Consider the following 20,476-nt stretch of genomic DNA (forward strand, 5'->3'; position numbering starts at 1 on the left):
GTCCTGACTAACTGACTCAGCACTGACCACCTAGAACGCCAAGGATAGGGACTTGAAATTTTGGAGAGGGCCCTGATCTTATACTATGGCCATAGTTTAAGAAGGGATTTTTCGAAATTCCACCTCTAAGGGGATGAAAGGCTCTTCGAAAATATGACGCTATTAAAAGAATTTCAGTAATTTTGGAAATTTAGCCCCTTTAAGGGTGGAACACCAAGTGAATTTTTTTTTTTGAAAACGAATGTTATTAAAGAACTACTAAAGCATTTTTAAAGCTACACGTATAAAAATTGGCATTTGACTTGTCGGTTAAAAATTTAGAAAAAATAGATGTTTCAGTCTTTTTCGGAATTCAACCCTTAATGTGGTGAAATAGGGTATGAAAGTTTTTATAGAAATATTTCATTACGAAAACAATTTTCAAAGTAAATATATAAAATCTTGTATTTGATTACTCAGTTGGAAATTAAAAAAAATATGGGTTTCTGTATTTTTGGAAACTCGAACCCTAAGCGCTTGAACAGACGATGAAAATTTTTAGAAAATTATTTAGTCATATCAAAATGTAGAGGGTGCTGATCTTATACTGTAGGTATCATTTAAGAAGGATTTTTCGACATTATACCCCTAAGGGGTTGAAATAGGGGAAGGTTGTAAGTTCAACCAGTAAAGGGGTGAATTATTGGATGAAAGATTTTTTAAAAAATATATCATTGTTGAAGAACTATTACGGCATTCTTAAAGCTACATCTATGAAAATTGGTATGTTACATCTCCATCAGAAATAAAAAGGAAACATGTTTCATTGTTTTTGGAAATTCAATCCCTAGTGGAGTGAAAAAGGGGATATGAAAATTTTTCATAATGAAAGCTTTTCTATGAACATTTGTATTTGGCTTCTCGGTTAGAAATAAAAGAAAAATGTTTCACTGATTTGGAAATTCAACTTCTAACTTCAAGGGGGAGAAATAGGGGTGATAATTTTTATTTTGAAAGCATTTCATACTATTAAAATAAACAAAAAAAGTTAAATCCATGAACACTGTGTAGGGAAGCAGCCTACTCACGCCTTATAAAATTCACATCAGTCTTTCCATTGTGTGCCAGCCTAGTCCACTGTAACTAGCTCTGACATCATAAATGTTGCACAATACTTTAAAAATCAAGTAAATAACCTGGAACGTTTCTAGCATGTCAGGAGTAATACCAAATCAATATGTGTTGAATATCAGTTCACTAACTTTGACCATTTTCGAAATTTGGACGTTTTTCTGTAAAAATCATTGGCGCGACAGAAAAGAGCTAGAAACTTAAAAATTTATATTTAGATTCCTTTTTCATAATAATTTAGTAGAAACAGTATTCTGGATCTCACAAATTAAAGATTTTAGTTGAAATTCGTGATTTTCTTTTTTTTTTGTCTTAAAAATTAAGGAAGCAAGACAGATTAAGTAGGCGAATAAATAAGGCTAGGATGTTTAAATTTAAGTAGATAAATTTAAGATCCGCTATAATCATAAAGTTGTGAGAAGTTTCAACTGAATAACTATAAAACTATAGCGATAGCGTATCTCCAAAGGGTAAGTTCAGAGCTCATCTACTGCGTGTAGTGTAATTAAATTAATTCTCTCGCCCAAAATATTTGACTTAGCCACGTCAGACTTTTATTATGATTACTTACCTGTATGCTGATTGCACATTTAAATTGAGAGCTTCATCGGCCATCAGCAAAGGAAGCAATGATTTATTCAATAACTGAAAGTGGTGCATTACTAGCCCAGCAGCTAGTTGGGAGAGCGGATTTGATCAGGCGTTCCCTTAGCCGTCCGCACCGCGGCTTTATATATAAGAACGCTGCGCGAGAGAAGGCCCCAGTTCTCTCCAGACGCTAATTAGCGCACCACCTGTGCCGGGAGTCGCGTCGCGTCGGTATCATTGCTATAAACAGCCTCGGATGCCGTAATAAGTTACTCGGGATACGCGTAACCATGAAATCGTTTTCGAGTGAAGTGTTAATTCTAGGATGAGTTTAATGATCTATCTTCAGTTTGCGTATGTCGTATTTTCACGTGCCGCCGCGGGACAAACATTCTACCATTATTTAGCGTGGCGTTTGATGAACATTATCATCAAATTATGGCGAGCATTCACTTAACCATTTAATATGAACAGTTATAGTTGCATCAGCGCATTAGACTCTGAACTGCTCTGGTAGTTGGATTGTGTGGATTTTTTTTGGTCTGTGACCTTCAGAATATGGCTCTGAGCACTATGGGACTCAACTGCTGAGGTTTTTTGATTATGAATCCCAGACAATCTCCTAATTCCTCAGATCTATAAGCTGTAGCTATAAATGTATTTCTCAGATGAAGTGGGCACTAGGAATTCTAATTACAGGCTTCACGTTTTCCTAATCACTTTCTGGTTGCCAATATTGTAGTTAGAGAGCCAGTGTTGAGAACGGCAAACAACAACACAGCATAAATAATAGGAACATTTTATAACAATTATTTCCACCTGCCGCCCCACAACTGTAATTCGAGTTCTAAAGAAATATGTGCTAGGGAAGGAAAGTGCCTATGGAAATATCACCAAAAGAACTTAAAAAGATAGGATTAACGAAGGCTACCAGAATCGCATTTTGTTTAGAAGTACGTTCCGAAAAGACTATACTTCTATCGTCTTAATTAGCGTGAAAGGTTTAGAGGATGTTGCGATATGTGAACAACATAAAAAATCGAGAAATATAGAACAAAAAGATAACGAAAATTTCTTCCGCCACGAAGACCAGCGTGGATTATCGATCTCGCCTAAAGGTGTCTGATGAATCACAGTAGTTTCTGGCTACTCAAAAAATCGGACCACCTGTTCTGCAGTTTTGCAAGCTGAAAAGGGAGTCGAGGCTGAAGGAAGCCTCTAGTGAACTACGGTGTCCAATGGCGTGTCCAATGCAGACGTTCTCTATTGTGATACGCGCAGAAGGATACAACGTGTCCGGTCGCTTCCTTCACATACCCATCTTCATTAAGACTTCTGCGCGCATTACTTGATGATATCACCCTTCCGGCGGCTGCGGCGATGACAAAGCGCAGTGGGATGTATTCGTGCGTGCTTATTCCGTCGAGTGCATGACACTGGAGAGATCCTATGAGCACGGTTAGGAGCCATTGGCCGTCCTTGGCTTATTCTTGTGGAGGCCGTGCCTGCGGTTTAACCACACGACCACGTATAGCGCAACTTGACTGCCCTCAATCGCAGTTCGCCGAATAATCCCCAGTAATCGTGCATTGCAAAGTTCGACTAAGATAAGATTTTAGTTAGGTTCTCCAGCCCTCGCATTGCAATTTGCCGTCCTATTGTCAAAATTGAAGTAATCTGATACAGGGTGTCGTACGCATAGTTGACACATTTAATATTGTCGCAACACGTTTGTTGCTGAAATGAATTAAATTTTACACACAGATAGTATGGACCATGGAAATGCTTTTCACTTCTTCAATAGGCACTCCAGTGCAGCAGACAACTTCGCAAAGGTGAGTGTTCATATTCCTTACAACTACGCAGCACTAGTCTTCATTTATCTCGTTGCACAGCTGCACTATGCGGCCACGCATTTCCATAATATTCTGTGGTCACAGAGGGAAAAGATTCTCTTGCAAATATCCCCACAAAAATCACACAGGTTTAAATCTGGATTTGAAGGAGGCCCATAGAATGATGGCGCTACGGGTAACAATGGGTCATCACACGAACGCCGAAAAATCCAGAACAGCATTATCCGTATAAGGTGTTCCGCCATCTTCCATAAACTACTGTGTGTTCATTGGGAAACTGGTAGCAAGAAGACGTGGCAAACAACATTGGCGGTTTCATTGAGAAATACTGGTCTATTACACCATGACTGGATAGAGCTAATCACATTGTCACTCTTACCCCATGCGTCTTTTTCCACTAACATGAACTTTTTGCGGTTTTTCTCTACCCCGAAATCGAACATTTTGTTCGTTTACTGTTTCACTCTGGCGGGAATAACATTCTTCTGAGAACCATGCGTTGAACACTATCTCATCTTTTCCTTGTGCCTGTTATGAACATTCTAGTCTTCTCTGTTTGTTCTGCTCCGTCAGCTTCTGTAACGAAGTCACTTTATAGGGGAAGGGCTTGAGATCATACTGTACAGAACGACGAGATATCCCCATTTCCTTTGCTGCCCGCCAAGCTGACTTTGAATGATAACCTGTAGCGTTACGATGTTTTCCGGAGAACGAACAGTCGGTGCCCGAGTTCGTTTTCCTTCCAACGTACTGCCATCTTCCTCAAATCTTCTGGTTAACAGGGAATTGTGTTCCTTGATGAAGCACAAGGCGTGTGAAATATTGCCCTAAATCTTCTCCGCGGTGATATGGCGCTTTTCAATTCAGGACAGAGAGGAAATGCCTTAACACGCTGCTGAGCAGATAAACGCCCGTACTCGGCCATGGCGAAGCGAAACAAAGGACTGGCGATGTTGCTGCATCACAACCTCTACCGACATTCCGATGAAACCAAGCACGTTGGAGCGGAATATGGACAGAAGATAACCAGAGATACAATTTTTTTTCAATGTTGAAATGTCTCAACTATCTATGTGCCGTCCTGCATACACTGAGGTGACAAAAACTCAAGGGATTCCTCCTAATATCGTGTGCACCACCTTAGTACAGCAACTCGACGTCGTATGGACACAACAAGTCGTTTGCAGTCCCCTACAGAAATATCGAGCTCTGCTGCCTCTATGGCCGTCCATAATTGCGAAAGTGTTGCCTGTGGAGGATTTTGTGCACGAACTGAAATCTCGATTATGTCCCACAGATATTCGATGGGATTCATGTCGGGCGATCTGGATTGCCAAATCATTCGCTGGAATTGACCATAATGTTCTTCAGACCAAACGCGAACAATTGTGCCCCTGTGACATGGCTCATTGCTATCCGTAAAAATACCATCGTTGTTTGGGAACGTGAAGTCCATGAATGGCTGCAAACGGTCTCTAAGTAGCCAATCATAACCATTTCCAGGATCCTTCGTAAGTGCAAAATTCTTGTTATTTTAGAAAACGTTTCCGAATTTATAATCTCTCTTAAAGTGATAACATCTCATAACCTCTTTCTATCTTCCCAAGCTTCTGTCTTCAGTTTATGAACCCATAGTTTTAAGATTTTCATTTCTTGATTGCTCTTAAATCTATATGTATTTAAAGCTGCAATATTAATAATCCTTATTACAAACAAGAAGTATCGAAAATGTTTCACATTCCGTACAAGTACACTTCATTTTGTGAAAATACGACCTGTCTTAATAACTAGGCAGCAGGTCATTTACAAATGGCAGCAGCAAATAAATAAATAAATAACTATTTCCAGGCAGTGATCGGTTAAGCAGGACCAGAAAAAACTGTCCACTCCATGTAAACACATCCCACACCACTATGGAGTCACCACCAGCTTGCTCAGTGCCTTGTTGACAGCTTTGGTCTGTGGCTTCGTGGGGTCTGCACCACACTCTATCCTTGCCATCAACTCTTGCCAACTGAAATCGGGAGTCATATTACTAGGCCACCATTTTAGAGTAGGGTACAACCAATATGATCTCTAGCCCAGGACCGGCGCTGCAGGCGATTTTGTGCTGTTTGCAAAGGCACTGTCATCTGTCTTCTGCCGCCAGATTTCTATGCCCTGTACTAACGGATACATTCGTCGTACGTCAAACATTGATTTCTACAGACATTTCAAGCAGTGTTGCTTGTCTGCTAGCACTGACTACTCCATGTAAGCGCTGCTGCGCTCGTTCGTTATGTAAGGCCGTCGATCTCGGTTTAGTCCGTGGTGAGAGGAAATATCTGAAGTATGATATTCTGAGGACACTCTTGACAGAGTGGATCGCGGAATATTGAATTTTCTAACGTTTTCCGAATATAATGTCCCATGCATGTATACCATTCCGCGTTTCACATGACTCACCTGAGTACAAATGACATCTTCGCCGATTCATTTCCCTTTTATACCTTGTGCACGCGATACTACCGCCATTTGTATATCTGCGTATCGCTATACCACGACTTTGGCACTACATTGTATATAGTTGAAAGAAACGCATTACAGCTCAAAAGAGATAAACAGTTAATCTTTGCTTCTGGTAGTTTTTGGAGCAGTAAGTACAGTTCTGACTTCATTTTGAGCTTTCGTCTGAAATTCTATATAACTTTATATCGAATCACTGCTGCCCAAATGATGTTGCCCTAAATTACGGAAACCTTTGTTTAAAAAGATGAGTCAGTGACCTCCAATCAGCCTTTCACAACCACTTCGATCAACTGACATATGTGGGAAATTCGGTCTTCCCAACCTGTGCCTTGAGAAAACACTGCACCCATACGCGGCTTAACAAGGAGACCGCAGAATGTTTCGTTGATAGCACGTTTCCATTACTCATGTTAACTCTGTCATATCTGCTACTGAAAGCAGGCTCAAGTACAGGATACAATAGCGTTGAGAGGTACATAATACCAGCATTCGCACTGTAGACCTCAGCAACAATAGGTTCTATCGAATTCTAAATGATGTTGTTGTTGTTGTCTTCAGTTCTGAGACTGGTTTGATGCAGGTCTCCATGCTACTCTATCCTATGCAAGCTTCTTCATCTCCCAGTACTTACTGCAACCTACGTCCTTCTGAATCTGCTTAGCGTATTCATCTCTTGGTCTCCCTCTACGATTTTTACCCTCCACGCTGCCCTCCAACGCTAAATTTGTGATCCCTTGATGCCTCAGAACATGTCCTACCAACCGGTTCCTTCTTCTTATCAAGTTGTGCCACAAACTCCTCTTCTCCCCAATTCTATTCAATACCTCCTCATTAGTTATGTGAACTACCCATCTAATCTTCAGCATTCTTCTGTAGCACGACATTTCGAAAGCTTCTATTCTCTTCTTGTCCAAACTATTTATCGTCCATGTTTCACTTCCATACATGGCTACACTCCATACAAATACTTTCAGAAACGACTTCCTGACACTTAAATCTATATTCGATGTTAACAAATTTCTCTTCTTCAGAAACGCTTTCCTTGCCATTGCCAGTCTACATTTTATATCCTCTCTACTTCGACCATCATCAGTTATTTTGCTCCCCAAATAGCAAAACTCCTTTAGTACTTTAAGTGTCTCATTTCCTAATCTAATTCCGTCAGCATCACCCGACTTTATTTGACTACATTCCATTACCCTTGTTTTGCTTTTGTTGATGTTCATCTTACATCCTCCTTTCAAGACACTGTCCATTCTAAATACCAAGTCAGAATAGTCCATGGAGTGATTCAATTATGATGTCAAATGTGTTGTTTAGTTTGCTTGAATGAGCGTCTTTGGGAGCGCTGGCGATGGACAAAATTTAGATATTTCCATACGTACTGGACAGGTTATACATCAGGCAAAATGCCCAACTGTGTCTAGGTGGTCGTTCGCTCGTTCGAGCACCGGTATTGTGTAAGACGGACTTAACTCCCGTGCTGCGGCATTGTCAGAGCACTCTGGTGGTTGCTTTACCGCCTGCAGGTGTAATGGCACATAAAGAACGCTTCTCTGTGCTGGCAATAACTCCTGTTATACATGGAGCGAGGTGGCGCACTGGCGGAAACACTGGACTTGCAACGAGAGGAGCTGTATTCAATTCTCCGTCTAGCCATCTAGATTTAGATTACCCGTAGTTCCCTTTAATTACTTTTGGCGAATGCCAGAATGATTCATTTCATGAAGGACACAGCGGATTATCTTCCTTGCAGCCTGTTATCTCGAGGTTTAGTAAGACTCATGAAACTTTGAGAGGAGAACTGCTTGGCAGTGAAGCAGAACAAGTTGTCGTCAGTTAGGCCAACCATGTGGCCTTTAAACAAGATTTTACCCTGGGAGCTACAGATGTGACAGTCGCGCCGACAAAGAAACCTATAATCATCATTATCATTATCACACGACTTCCTTTCCTATAATTTCATATCCAATCTTGTGCTCCTCCTCTAAAGACCCGTTTGTTTGAATCAGCCATGTGGTAGCGGCACATCGACGATTGTCAACTATTTTCAGTCCCACTCGTAAATAACTTTGTTTCTGGTAAAGGTCCGCCTTGCGCAAAACACTATTTCTTATTTTTCTTTTTATTCCCGAGACACGTTCCGCTGAAGTTACAGCGTTGTCCGTGAGTTTTATGTTATGGCTCTGAGCACTATGGAACTTTAACATCTGAGGTCATCAGTCCCCTAGACTTAGAACCACTTAAACCTAACTAACCTAAGGACATCACACACATCCATGCTCGAGGCATGATTAGAATCTACGACCATAGCAGCAGCGCGGTTCCGGACTGAAGCGCCTAGAACCGCTCGGCCACAACAGCCGGCTCTTTATGTTATCTTCCTGTTACAAAACGCTGCTGATTTCCTGAATTTTATGTGATTGAATGAAGTTTTTTTCTTTCACAGTTTGTCATTTTGACCGGTTTCCCCATTACCTTCACTTTGAAGGTCTGAAGACCTGCACCAAGTGACTTCTCGTGTCACTGTTGTTAGTAAACAGTGACACGGAAAGCTACTTAGCGCAGGCCTTCACGCCTACCACGACTCTCAACCTGCCGGTAAGTACCAGCTGTAGAGATATGAAACCGGAATCTGGATGCAATAACGTCTGTTGTTTGAAACTGATAAACAATATTTTATTCAAAATAATCTCCATTGCTATTTATATATTTTTCCCACCTCTCCGGCAGGCTATGAATGCCACACAAAAAAAACAGCTCTTCTTTTAAAGCGAATCAGTCAGCAAGTCATTTACGTACATTTTTGTTCGAATTGAAGCGTTTTTCAGCGAGAGCGTGTCTCAATGATGCAGATAGATGATAATCGGACGGAGCCAAGTCTGGAGAATAAGCCGCATGCTCTAGTATTTCCCAACTGAATGCCTCGATCATTTCCCTGACCCGTTTTGCTGTGTTTGTTGATGGGGCGTTATCATGGAGCACAATAACTTTGTGTTGCCTTTTTTCCATATTCCGGTCGTTTTTCACGTAATGCTCGATTTAAATCGGTCATTTGCCTTGGTAGCGATCAGCGTTAACGGTTTCACCAAGTTTTAGCACCTCATTATAGATGACACCCTTCTGATCCCACCAGACACAGAGCATTGTCTTCTTTCCAAAGCGATTTGGTTTTGTAGTAGATGTCGATGGTATTCCTGGATTCACCCATGATTTACGACGCTTAGGATTCTCAAAATATATCCATTTTTCATCACCTGTCACTATTCTATGGAGAAAAAGACTTTCTTTTGCATCTGGCGAGCAGCATTTCGCAAATGGTCTTTATTTTCCTGCTGTCTTTCATTCAGTTATTGCGGAGCGCGTCTTCCCAATTTCTGCACCTCTCCCTCTCCCACAGCTTTCAACCGAAGAGAAAAGGCTTCCTGCGTCACATTCAATTGTTCCGCGAGTTCCTGTTGAGTTTCAGTATCATCTTCATGCAGTAAGGCCTGCAATTCGACGTCTTAGAACTTTTTCGGTGGTTTACCAAGCACGTCGTTTCTCACGTCAAAATCATCGCTTTTCAATTTTTTTAACCACTAGAAACACTGTGTTTTGCCATGGGCATGTTCGCCGAAAGCTTCGACACGCTTTCGATGCGATTCTGCATCACTTTTCTTCAAATGATGTACAGAAAACCAATGCTGTCCCCGAATCGTAGCTCTTAGGCACAAAAGTCGACATGTCTACGGGTTTGAAACAGATACCCATGTATGGAACTTGGGTTACTGTGTGTTGACATTGATCGTCAGCCGTTACAGGAAACAGAAGGCGCTACAGGCGCGGCCTCGTGGGCACTACACTGACTACTAACACCATCTATAGGGAAATTCCGGTTTCATACTTCTACACCTGGTAGTAACTGCCCGAAGACGTAATTTAAACTGTTGATAAACATAAACAGTCTCTTCAATCACAAAAATTTACTAAACATACGACGATAACTTATCAAAAGGTCACAAGAAAGACACTAATTTCCTCGTTCGGCAAGAAAGAATCAGCACGTTTACCGATTATACCACTGCAGCAATTCTTTCTTGTTACTAAGACGCCCAGGTTACGGGATTTTCTGGGAATATTACATGCTTTAAAATAGTCCACCAAAGCCCTTAACATAATAAGATTTGGATTTCGTAGTTTCTGCGAAGACTTTTAAAAATATTGCAATTTAACTTTAGTTTATTGAAACAAGCGATTGGACACAGGAGCGAATTTATTGTATCAAGAAACTGAAGGTTACCGATTTCTGTGCGTGTACTTGTTGTATATGTGTCAAATTCGTTCTGACGATAAATAGCCATAGCAATTACTCACATACTAGATATCAACACTTTTTCTGTATGTAAATCATTGATGCTAATGTTAGAGATAACAGCTGAATATTATTTTTAGCGCTCGACTTCCGTGCAACTGAAAGGAAATACTTTTTTCTGTACTCGATTTCCTTCTTGATATTTTGCAGTGTCGTCGGCAGTTCCGCCTTCACATGAATATCGACCTATCTGATATTTACGAGAATTTTTAGATAGACACAAAACCACAAAAAATATATACAAAAAAGCAATCTCACTGCGTAGATGGAGATACTAAAACCCCCCTGGGTAGCCGAGAGCGCTAACGCGTTGCTTCCTGGACTCGGGTAGGCGCGCCGGCCCCGGATCGAATCCGCCCGGCGGATTAACGACGAGGGCCGATGTGCTGGCCAGCCTGGATGTGGTTTTTAGGCGGTTTTCCACATCCCGCTAGGTGAATACCGGGCTGGTCCCCATGTTCCGCCTCAGTTGCACGGCTCACAGCCATCTGAACACTTTCGCACTATTCCATGGATTACACTCGACGCAGACAGTTGGGGGTACACTAATTCCGTCCTGGGGGGTACGGGGTGGCGGCAGGAAGGGCATCCGGCCATCCCTTAAACATTGAACATGCCAAATCCGAGTACCAATGGCTGACGCTGTGTAACTGCGGGACAAGGCTCAAGCGATAGATGGATAGATAGAATGGAGATACTAAAAGGCCACCTTCTGTGCTGAGTTAGTATTTATATAAATGCAGCAGAGGATGGACTAATGCAAAAACCTCAAGCAAAAGACCAATAGCGTGCGTCGCCACTGAAGGTGGGTCTGTGCAATGCACAAACAAAACGAATATGGAGTTTATTTTTGTTAAGATCTAAGAATTAACAGTGTAGCAGATGAATAGCAGCACGTATCAGGAACATTTAATCACCCGAGAAAGGCTTTTGTGTTTCTGTTCGATATAGTAAGATTTTCTTTCTCACTCCATTGTCCATTCAGGAATATGAGCATGCATTGCCTTTTCAGCAGCAGAGTCACTGCATCCCAATTGTACTGTCGCAGACGCAACAGAATGGAAGGTTCGAGAGAATTCACTTTCCAGTATTACACAGACTGATCCATACTAACTGCTGAATCTGCACTGCGATACTTTGTTGCGCATGTCGCATAGTATCTGACGACCTCTGCTATACTGAGAGTCGGCCCACTCACAAAATACGAGGGGCATTCAGTAAATAATGCGACACATATTTTTTTTTTGAAAGCAGGTTGGCTTGATTCAGGATTTCAATACACAATAATATTCCACACTCTATGGGCTACAAAACCCTATTTTCATCATAATCTCTGTTCAATGCGACGACCTTATGCCACCTTACTGCGAGGGCCTGTTTGCACGCAGGGTACCACTCTAGTGATCTATGTCGAAGACAACATCTTGCTGCATCAATAGCCTACCCATCATCCGAAAAAAAGACTGTCATGATCAGCCTCATAACGCGCAAGCAATTCCGCACAGATCGCCCTTCGCTGCTCTGTTATGATCTCCTGTTATACGGCGGGGAATACAGCAGGCACACACTTTTGAGTATCCCAACTGGTGGACGAATGTGTCAGCACAACCAATGGAGACGTCCAATTGTGTAGCGAGTTGTTTGATTGCGATCCGTCGATCACCTCGAATGAGACTGTCCGCACGTTCCAACACTGCAGGAGCCACGGCTGTGTTCGGCCGGCGGGCTCGCGGAAGATCGGACGGGATTGCGTGACGTTGTTGCGGTGATGACAGGCGCTTCGCCCAACGTCTCACCGTGCTTTTGTTCACTGCCAGGACTCCGTAGACGTTCTGTAAGTGCCTATGAATGTCTGCGATGCTCTGGATTTCTGCCAAGAGAAACTCAGTGACAGCTCTCTGCTTGGGACATACCTTCGTTACAGACGCCACTTTGAACGCTACCTACAGCGCCCCCAGTTATTGGAACTTCATGAAACAACAGGGACTGAGCGCCCCCAGTTATTGGAACTTCATGAAAGAATAGGGACTGAAGCGGGAATATTCCACGATGTCCCACAACAAATTCCGTATTTTCTCAACCGAAACTGATTGAGGAAAAAAAAAATGTTGCATTACTAATTGAAGGCCTCTCGTATTTGTATGTGCAACGAGGAAGCTAATTCTTAATGCAGACTTACTCTGTACAATCACACTTCAATGGATGTTGCCTCGAGTAATACAAATATAATCAACAGGACATCACTTTAGTCTTTCTTTATCCGAGACTTACAGTGAATCGATCCCAGATGTGAACGTAGACTCAACGCGAGCGAGGTGGCGCAGCCGTTAAGGCACTGGACTCTCATTCGAGGTGGGTGGGTTTCAAATATACCTCAGGCCACCCACATCTAAGTTTCATTTTCTTCTAAATCCTTAAGGTAAATTCCCAGATGGAAAGTGATGCAGTCAATATCCTTCCTCATCCTCTGGCAACCCCAACTTGCGTTCCGTCTCTAATGCCCACATCGTGAACGGGCTTTAAAACACTAATACCTGAGTTACAGCCCCGAGTTGCAGTCAGATCACGCAATAGTTCTTTTAATAGTATAAAATTCCTAGCAATAGTAATGGTAGGATACTTGTATCACTGACACGACTCACATTTTATCTCAAATTTCAGAGTGAAAAATCTATATTTCCGTAGACCTGAATTATTATGAATCATTAGTAGATTGCATATGCAATGTGTCACGGGTTCTAAGGAAGTAGAGATTTGTTTCTTTTCTTAACACCTGTCCAGCAAAACGATGCAGTGTTTTCAAGTGAACCTGGTAAATTTGAAAGGACAGGGGGGCAAAAATAATTAGTATGTGATTTGGCGCCCACTAATGCCACCAGTCAACCAGATATTTCGAAACAGAGCCAAATATGAATTGTTGTGATTCTTGAGTTTCTCCCGGCGTATTTGATAATCAAAATATCCACGGGTGTACTGCCGGTCTACAGTGTCCAACGGGCACTGTAGACAGGCAGTTCACCCGCGGATATTTTGATTATCAAATATGAATTAGTTACAAAAGAACTTCACCCAAAAACTTTTGCAAAATATAACAGTTTATTACGTGTATGTGTAAGGCTTGTCCATAAAAATAAAGTTTAAAATACGTTAGTTCTCTGTAGACTTCCAAAGTTCTGATTCTATCAGCTTAGGTGTCAGTTTCACAAGTTTTTAACTGTCGTGTTCATAGCCAGACGGCTATTCACGTTTATGTTGGGTTGGTGCATAAGTTCTAAGCGTTCTTGTTTTGCGTGTTAGTATTCCGGTTGCTATGGGTTTATTTATCGATTTTTTATTTGTGGTTCCCTGTTGCTATTTGAGTTTACACTTTATCATGTTCGGAATGGGAATTTCACTCTGCAGCGGAGTGTGCGCTGCAGAGTGAAATTCTCATTCTGGAAACATCGCCCAGGCTGTGGCTAAGCCATGTCTCCGCAATATACATTCTTTCAGGAGTGCTAGTTTCTCAAGGTTCGCAGGAGAGCTTCTGTAAAGTTTGGGAGGTAGGACACGAGGTCCTGGCAGAAGTAAAGGCTGTGAGGAGAGGGCGTGAGTCGTGCTTGGGTAGCTCAGATGGTAGAGCACTTGCCAGCGAAAGGCAAAGGTCCCGAGTTCGAGTCTCGGTCCGGCACACAGTTTTAATCTGCCAGGAAAGTTTCTTTATCATTTTGTCGTTTGGAGATAATGAGTGGAGCTGTGGACGCTAGAATATGGAAAGCCAAGTGGAGAATCGGAACATTTCTGACATATTCTTGCGTACGGGGATAATGCCATTGGAAAGAAAATGGTTTTTCCGTGGTAAGGATGATGGTTTAGACATTAGTGACTCTCCACGTTCAGGAACACCTTCGGTGTTAGGTGAAGACCGTTTGAACACGTTAACCCACAATTATCCACGTCAGTGGACTCGAGAATGGCAGATGTGATCAACTGTGATCATTCTGCCATCTTGCGACATTTGTATGCAATAGAGGACATTCAAAAATCGGGTGTGTGTGTGTGTACCGCGTGCACTACGCCAAAATCACAAAAATCAGTGGGTCGCCATGTGTGCATCCCTACTCACTCGTCATCGGCTGGCTTGCGAACAACACCGACCATTCCTACCCTGTATCATTACTTGCGACGAGAAATGGTGTCTTTATGCCAACATTGGGAAAAGACAGGAATGGTTGAGCCCAAACAAAGCAGCAACTCCGCGTACAAAGACCTGCACACATCCACAAAAGATAATGTTACGCAAATGGTAGAACAGCGACGGTGTGCTCTACTATAAACTGCTTCCCCGAGGTGTAACCATCGCTGCTGATATTTATTGTCAACAGTCGAGACGTCTTTCAGATGCAGTCCAAGAACAAAAAAATGGTTCAAATGGCTCTGAGCACTATGGGACTTCTGAGGTCATCAGTCCCATAGAACTTAGAGCTACTTAAACCTAACTAACCTAAGGTCATCACACACACCCATGCCCGAGGCAGGATTCGAACCTGCGACCGTAGCGGTCGCGAGGTTCCATACTGTAGCGCCTAGAACCGCTCGGCCACCCCGGCCGGCAGTCCAAGAACACTATCAGAAAGACTGTGTGAAGCGATGCTACTCCATGGTAACGGCAACTCGCATTCTGTTAAACTGACAAAACAAGCTATAAGAGAGTTGGGTAAGCAGTCAGTCCGCATCCACCTTTTTCACCTGATAATGCGTCCTCGCATTTTCACATTTTCCGCTCTCTGTCGGACAATCTTCTGCGCTCCGAACATGGCCCAGCGAGTTCTTCCCCTGAAAACCAGGTGATTTCTACAACCGCGGAATCGAAAAGTTACCGCATCGTTGGCATAGTGTTTCAAATAGTGATGGAGAATATGTTATTGATGACTTAAGTCTCTATTACCTATATCTGCCGTGTTTATTAAACTTATGGGAAAAAAGCTACGAACTTAGGCACCAACTAAATAGTTTCATTAATATTATGCTCACCATCATTTCTTGACAGGAGGATCACAGTTCGTAGTAACTGACGGAAAGGCATCGAGTAAAACGGCAGAGATATCTGGCATCACCCAAGGATGTGTTACAGGTGCCCTGCTGTTCCTAATCTAAAGCATATAAACGATTTAGGAGACAATTTAAACAGTCCTCTTAGTTTACAGATAATGCTCTTATTTATCGTCTAGTAACGTCATCAGAAGATCAATACCAACTGAAAACTGATTCAGACAATTACGTGTGCGGTGCAAAAAGTGGTAATTGACTCTAAATAATGAAAAGTGTGAGGTCATCAACAGCAGCACTAAAAGGAACCCGTTAAATTTAGGTTACACCTAAAGCCTGTAAGTTGAACTACACACATCAAAAAAAGTTTTGCATACCCCAGTACCCAGAACTCCTGAAGGTAGATGTTGACTGTTGATACTGTATCACGTACACAGTCCATTTGACTGTTCAAAGATGTCACAAAACCCGCCCAAAGAGGTAAACAACCATGCATGAGCAGCGCCTATTAGACGGAGGGGGTCCGACGGCCGATCAGTTCGTCACTCCACCAGGAAGGAGATACACGGCTTGTGTTGTCTGTAGTTCAACAATGCCTACACGGTCAATACCGCGGTTCGATCGCGTCCGCATTGTTTCTTTGTGCTAGAAAGGGCTCTTAACAAGGGAAGTGTCTAGGTGTCTCGGAGTGAACCAAAGCGACGTTGTTCGGACATGGAAGAAGACACAGAGAGACAGGAACTGTCGATGACACTCCTCGCTCAGACCGCCCAATGGCTACTGCGGCAGTGGATGACCGCTACCTGCGGATTATGGCTCGGAGGAACCCTGACAGCAATGCCACCATGTTGAATAATGATTTTCGTGCAAGCACAGCACGTCGTGTTTCGACTCAAACTGGGCGCCATAGCTGCATTATGTGCAACTTCACTCCCGGCGTACATCTTTGCAACCATGGGACCATGCAGCGCCGTAAGGTGGGCCCAACTACACGCCGAAGGGACCGCTCAGTATTGACATCACGTTATCTTCACCGATGAGTGTCGCATATGCCTTCAACCAGACAATCGTCTGAGACGTGTTTGGAGGCAACCCGGTCAGGCTGAACGCCTTAGACACACTGTCAAGCGAGTGCAGCAAGGTGGAGGTTCCCTGCTGTTTTGGGGTGGCATTATGTGGGGCCGACGCACGCCGCTGATGCAATCCTCTGATCGATAGTGCAACCACATCGGCAGCATATTGGTGAGGCATTCGTTTTCATGGACGACAATTAGCTTCCCCATCGTGCACATCTTGTGAATGACTCCCTTCAGGATAACGACAACGCTCGACTAGAATGGCCAGCATGTTCTCCAGACATCAACCCTATCGAACATGCCTGGGATAGGTAGAAAAGGGCTGTTTATGGACGACGTGACGCACCAACCACTCTGAGGGATCTACGCCGAATCGCCGTTGAGGAGTGGGAGAATCTGGACCAACAGTGCCTTGATGAACTTGTGGATAGTATGCGACGACGAATACAGGGATGCATCAATGCAAGAGGACGTGCTACTGGATATTAGAGGTACCGGTGTGTACATCAATCTGGACCACCACCTCTGAAGGTCTCGCTGTATGGTGCTACAACATGCAATGTGTGGTTTTCATGAGCAATAAAAAGGGCGGAAATGATGTTTCTGTTGATCTCTATTCCGTTTATCTGTACAGGTTCCGGAACTGTCGGAACCGAGGTGATGCAAAACCCAGGGATTACAACTACGAACGACTGAAATTCAAACAATCACATTGATAATTTTGTAGGAAGGACAACCCAAAACTGCATTTTGTTAACAGAACATTAGAAGATGCGACAGGTCTACTAAAGTGTCTGCCTACATTACGCTTGTCCGTCCTCTGTTTGGTCGGCAGTTCATTGAAACGAAGGCTTTTTTCGTTTCGGTGAGGTATTCTCACGAAATTTCAGTCACCAGCTTTCTCCTCCCAATGCAAAAACACTTTATTGGTGCCAATCTACATACGGAAAAACGGTCATAGTGATAAAATAAGAGAAATCAGAATTCGCACAAGAAAGGTTTAAACGCTCGTTTATCCCGCGCGCTGTTCGAGAGTGGAATGGTAGAGCAATAATCTGAAGGCGGTTCGATGAACCAGTAGTGATGTAGACATAGATGAGCAAAAGGTATTGGCTGTTTATATTGTGGCGAATGTTTCTTGGATGGTGGTGCCCTCAGCAGAAATGATATTAGAAATAAGGATGCTTTATTTTAATTAGACCTAACAATGAAGTAAAGCAACATGAACCACCTCATAAGATCAGCTCAAGATATCTAAGTTTCCGTTTCCCCTTCTCCTCGTTAATGCAAATGTTCTAGATAGGGAGAGACAACAGTTGTCGACTAGTTTTCTCTATGGCGCAGGAACATGAACAATCTGGAAGGCAGATACGAAAGACTCAATATGTTTTAAAAAACTATGATCACGTGGTAGGTCTAAACAAAGATGAGGGAGAATAAAAATAGCAGACGAGTGAAGACTGGAGGCCATCAGATAAAGAATATATTGAGGAGCAAGCGAACTCAAGAGGCTGATCAAGTGTTAAGAACGATTGAGATCGCTGTGTTAGGCTACTGCATAATAAAAGGCGCCAATTCGCCAGGCGAGCACGAGAAAGATTTTTGTACGTTTCAGGAGAATGTAAACAAATGCTTTAAATGACAGAGATGGAGGATGTGATATTGTATCATCCCCGACTGCGCCCTAAATTAGTCCTTCCAGTAAAGTGATTCTATAGCGATTGCGTTGAGTGCTGCGGTATTTTCTTGAAAAAAAAAATATTCCGTAAAAGTAAAATTTTTCCAAATCTGAAAAACTGTTCCCAGATACAACATCGTCATGTATGTAGGATAAGTATTGTATTCAAATTTAATACTGTTGCTGTCGAGAAAATCTTGTCAGTACTGTAATTAATAGCCTACGTGATACGTTATTATTTTACTACATACCAATACCCAATTAGTGACAGCAAATTAAGAAGATGTATTATTAAAAAAATCGACAAGTTAAAACATTTTGAAACAGAAATTATGGACAACTAGCACAAATTTCCATTTTCGAGACGAGGAACATTGTAAATCAAAATGTCACGTTTTCCATCTTAAAAAGACCTTATGGTTCAAGGTAGAAAATAATGCACGGTTGTTGATGTATAGCTTAACTGTCTACACATTTGTAACTAGTTTTTAAAATGTTCAGAACTTTTATTACTGTAAAATGCTGTGAAAGGAAGCTGTCTTGGACTATGGCTCGACATCATCTAGCCCAGAATACAACTACTCCCACTTTAAAATTCTAAAGCCTCCATATGATGGCACTTTGTCGAAATTGGTTGCGGCAAAATGAAGATTTTAGCAGCTTGTGGCGTCTTTCATAAAAAGATGTGGAGTACTGCCTAGAAAGAATAGTAAAAGATTGGTATTGAATTAAAAGAGAAAAGGAAACTGGAACAAGAACCAACAAGTAGAAAGCAGGGGACCCTGCCAGGACATTTATTCTTCGTGTGCTGTCACGATTATTGAGGCAGTGCCTGGTCTTCTGGGCTGATGACTGTTGAGTGATAATATATATCATAAATTATAAAGCTAACGCTTCGAAAATGGAAATATTGGCAGAGGAACAGCACCCACCCACCCTCCCACACACACACACACACACACACACACACACTCACACACTTTCATGAAGACAAAACGGCTAGCGATGGAAACCAGCAAAAAACAGAGAAGCCGATTCTGCACGTGACGCATGCCGTTGCACTGTGCGACACGTGTTGACAGCGCTCGGGCCGGAAGCCGGTCCGGCGACCTGACACTACCTGACGCGGCGCGCATTACCTGCTCGCCCGCAGCGTGCTTCCCGCGCCGGCACGTGTGTGCGGACAGCCGGCGGTCGCGGCTGTGGGCCTCGACTGGGAGCAGCGGGCGCGCGCAGATCCGCAGATATACGCGACCTTCCGGCGGGTGCTTCGCGGAACACGCCCGCCACGCCATTGGCCGGCGCCGCGCGGTGACGCCACACGGCGCGCCGGTACACAGGGGTTCACAGGCGCCGCCTTGTGCTCTCCAAGGCAAACACTGCGATCCGGATGCACTCACGGGTAAAGCACGTAACCCAGACATTTTTCATCTGACACTTTCCACTGTGAGAAGAAAATTTTACCATTTATTAACTGCCGTAATTACATTCCGTTATCGCAACGACACATCACATCTGCTCCGTCGTCCAGCGGCTTGTAATCAAATGCAGAGAGACTTACCGACGATCTGAAAATTTTGGCCATGTCACTACTATAAACATTGCTCTACGTGCCTACACGAGCGTAGTTGGTGCATTGGCAATATACAGTCTAAGACGGATAAAAAAGAGGATACAGAAGACGCACCACGAAATAATTACCGGAAATTATTAGACGTGACGCACATGTACAGACAAACAGATGATTACAGTTTCAGAAAAACTGGAAGATTTAATCAAGAAAAAGAGCATCACGATTGAGCAGTAACACCTTGGTCCACCTCTGACGCTTATGCAAGCAGTTATTCGGTTCGCCATTTATTGCCAGAGTTGTTGGATGTCCTCTTGAGGGATATCGTGCCAAACTCTGTCCACATGGAAAGTTAGCTGGCCGCGGTGGCCGAGCGGTTCTAGACGCTCCAGTCCGGAACCGCGTGACTGCTATGGTCGCAGGTTCGAATCCTGCCTCGGACTTGGATGTGTGTGATGTCCTTAGGTTAGTTAGATTTAAGTAGTTCTAGGTTCTAGGGGACTGATGACCTCTGATTTTAAGTCCCATAGTCCTCAGAGCCATTTTAACCATCTGAACTTGGAATGTTAGATGTGAAGCCTAGTTTACACGACGACACTAACAAGGGGAGGCCGCCAATTGTGAAATTCAGATTCGATTCATACTGCGCATAATAAAAGCTCATGGCCAGAGGTGTAATGTGGCAAAGCACCAAGATGCACTTCTCAG

The 20,476-nt window shown here is 43.0% G+C and overlaps 1 protein-coding gene across 1 annotated transcript in view; it reads right to left on the bottom strand.

Moving 5' to 3' along the window:
* Positions 1–19,426, bottom strand: part of LOC124595597 — a 147,692-nt gene extending 128,266 nt beyond the window's left edge. Inside the window, exon 1 of the mRNA XM_047134398.1 lies at positions 19,338–19,426. The gene's annotated coding sequence lies outside the window, so the exon portion shown is untranslated. The remainder of the gene's footprint in view (positions 1–19,337) is intronic.
* Positions 19,427–20,476: the final 1,050 nt, after the last annotated feature.

The sequence above is a fragment of the Schistocerca americana genome, chromosome 2, assembly GCF_021461395.2.
Source record: "Schistocerca americana isolate TAMUIC-IGC-003095 chromosome 2, iqSchAmer2.1, whole genome shotgun sequence".
NCBI lineage: Eukaryota > Metazoa > Arthropoda > Insecta > Orthoptera > Acrididae > Schistocerca > Schistocerca americana.